The sequence below is a fragment of the Thalassophryne amazonica genome, chromosome 7, assembly GCF_902500255.1.
Source record: "Thalassophryne amazonica chromosome 7, fThaAma1.1, whole genome shotgun sequence".
Taxonomy (NCBI): Eukaryota; Metazoa; Chordata; class Actinopteri; order Batrachoidiformes; family Batrachoididae; genus Thalassophryne; species Thalassophryne amazonica.
Genome location: NC_047109.1, coordinates 110366775 through 110369968, shown reverse-complemented (window position 1 = coordinate 110369968; position 3194 = coordinate 110366775). Strand labels below are relative to the sequence as shown.

The 3194-nt window shown below is 41.5% G+C and overlaps 1 long non-coding RNA gene across 1 annotated transcript; it reads right to left on the bottom strand.

The window, feature by feature from the left end:
• Positions 1-1392: 1392 nt before the first annotated feature.
• On the bottom strand, positions 1393-2296 carry LOC117513738. The gene is made up of 2 exons (XR_004561699.1): positions 2218-2296; positions 1393-1506 (listed from the first exon to the last, which is right to left on the bottom strand). It is a non-coding gene; the product is annotated as an uncharacterized LOC117513738 (long non-coding RNA).
• Between the last annotated feature and the right edge of the window lie 898 nt (positions 2297-3194).

Here is a 3194-nt window from a genome sequence, read left to right as displayed (position 1 = left end):
GTATATATGTATATATATATATGTGTGTGTGTATATATATATATATATATATATATATATATATATATATATATATATATATATGTGTGTGTATATATGTATATATATGTATATATATATATGTGTGTGTGTGTATATATATATATATATATATATATATATATATATATATATATATATATATATATATATATGTATATATATATATATATATATATATATGTATATGTATATATGTATATATATGTATATATATATATTGATATCGGTTTAGGTGTGTAGGAATCTATGTGTATATGTGGCAAAGGGTATTACTGGTTGTGGGGAAGAAGGGGTAGGGATAAATAAGCTGATGCTTCACCCTACCCCTTTTCGGACATGTTGGGTACACAGTAGGAACTTTTTTGTTGTTGTCTTTACTGATCTATCTTGTAATTGTTGTTGTATCAAATGTTCAAAATAAATAGTTTTCATTCATTCATTTTTGAGTTCCACCTTAGTTGTTAGTCTTTTCTTAATTGGTTTATGGGTCTTTAACCTTGTGTTTTGGTATTACTATGTGTTTGTTTTCTAATCACCCCCAGGGTTCCTTGAGGTTTGTGATTCTTCTTTTCTGTGTACACTTGATGGAAAATGTGGTCTCAGTGCCAATTAGATTTTGTCTGTTTTTAACTCCACATACACAGAGATCTTGAACCGTGTCTCTCCTTTGAGGCCAAGGCGCTCTAAACCACACTCACAGCCGTGGTTAAACGAGTCAATGTGCGCACTCAGACACACATGTAGACACGCTGACAGAAAATGGAAAAAGATCATCTCATTGTATCTCGACAAATTCTTCCTGGCTGTATGTTTGCTTACCAGAAAGCTGTCAAAGCTGCCAAAGCAGCATATTTCTCTACTTTAGTCAGAAATAATGGCCATAAGCCTCAGGTCCTGTTCAATGTCTTGAACTCTCTTATTAATCCCAGTGATGTCTCCCCTATTGCGCCAACGCCTACACTTTGTAACAGTTTTTTACAATTTTTTATCACAAAAGTGTCTGCCCTTAGTCCAGCTCATTCAGGCATTTGGCCCTTCACAGACTCTGATTTTTCTCTGTGTTCTGCTGCCCTTGATCAGTTCGAGCCTTTGTCGTTCTCCCAACTTTCTGGCGTAGTCAATCATCTGCGTCCTACAAATTGTTCTTTAGGCATCATTCCTCCTCATCTCCTCAGAGACGTTTTTGATTCAGTGAGTGCCACTATTTTGTTGCTGGTTAATACCAGCCTTACCTCTGGCTGTGTGCCTTTAGCTTTTAAACATGCTGTGTTGAAACCTTTAATTAAAAAGAAAAATGGTGATCCTTCCATTCTTTCTAATTTTAGGCCTATATCTCAACTCCCCATTTTATCTAGGGTGTTGGAGAGAGCAGTCTACATCCTGTTGCAGTTGTTTTTAGCCCAGCATGACATTTATGAAAAGTTTCAATCTGGATTCAAACCCAGATATAGCACCGAAACCACTCTACTGTGTTGTGTGGGCCGCCAGAAGAGGAGGTACTGCTGGCTCACCACCAGAGGGCGCCCTGCCTGAAGTGCGGGCTTCAGGCACGAGAGGGCGCTGCCGCCATGGACACAGCCGTCACCCATCTACTCAACATCATCTTACTCCATAAAGACCAGACGTCATCTCCACCTCGTTGCCGAGATATCATACTTCATAGGAGGTAATACTCTCAGCCTTTTTGTGAGATTTGTAACTCTGTTATTGTGAGAATTTGCAGGAGAACCGGTCGTTTGTGAGGAGGCTGTGCAAGACGGCGCTCCTTTTCAGCTGAGACCGCTGCAACATATTGAATGAGAGGTGGAGGTGGCATTCCCACCGTTGTTGTTACTGGGTGTACACACACCCACACTTGACTGTCCTTGTTCTTCGCCAGCAGTACCAGATCCGACAGTCGGGGACGGTGATCACCTGGGAATTCGGGACTTGGCGGCTCCAGTATTCACCAGGTTCTGGGGCGGCGGAAATCGTGTGGTTCCGGCTCTTCTTAGGACAGACGTCTTCTATCCTCGAGCCTTCCCACACGTCACCTCTGTGTATTGACTGTAATGATATTCTGTGATTGTCTGTATGTTCGTTGTGCACATTCACAACATTGTTACTTTTTGGCTCATCTATTGACCGTTCATTTGCGCCCCCTGTTGTGGGTCCGTGTCACTACACTTTCCCAACATACTGAGAGTTTTTAATGATTTGATTTTAGCTGCTGACTCAGGTAGTCCTGCCATCCTGATGCTTTTAGACTTGTCAGCCTTAGACACAGTGGACCACGTGATTCTGCTGCATCATCTTGAGCAGTGTGTGGGCATTATAGGCTCTGCTCTCACCTGGTTCAGTTCTTACCTAACAGAGCGGAGCTTTTCTGTGCAGCTGGGCTACTTTTCTTCAGATGTAGCCCCACTGACCTGTGGAGTCCCACAAGGCTCCATTGTAGGGCCTGTTCTTTTCTTTTTACATGTTGCCTCTCAGCGGTATCTTTCGAAAACACCAAATATCTTTCCATTGCTTTGTCAATGATGTCCAAATTTACCTGCCACCAAGGTCCCAACGCAGCCATTATTGGATTCTTTGAGTGAGGTCAATTCTTGGATGAGTGCTAACCTATTAAATCTTAATAACTCCAAGACAGAGGTTATCCTGTTTGGGGGGACCACTTCCACAACCTGCCCTGCTGATGTCCTGGGTCCCCTGGATTCCAACATTCATTCCTGTTTGAGCAACCTTGGATTGATTTTTGACAGCCATTTTAAATTTGATAAGCAGTTCAATGCTGTTGTTAGAACAAGTTTCTTCCAACTCCGTCTCCTAGTCAAGTCCAAGCCATATTTCTCTAGGATTGACCTTGAGGAGGTTATCCACACCTTCATCACAAGTAGACTAGATTATTGTAACTCTCTGTACGTTGACTTGGATCAGACCTCTCTAAACCACCTCCAGCTTATTTAGAACACTGCTGATCGTCTTCTTTCGGGAAAGAAAAAGTCCAACCACATTATGCCAGGCTTGGCTACTCTTCACTGGCTTTTGGTCCATTAGTGGGTTGATTTTAAACTTCTTTTAATTGTTCTTAAAGCCCTCAATGGCCTGGCCCCAGTGTATCTTTTGGAGCTTCTTTTTCTTACACCCCAACCAGAGCCATAAGGTCTTCT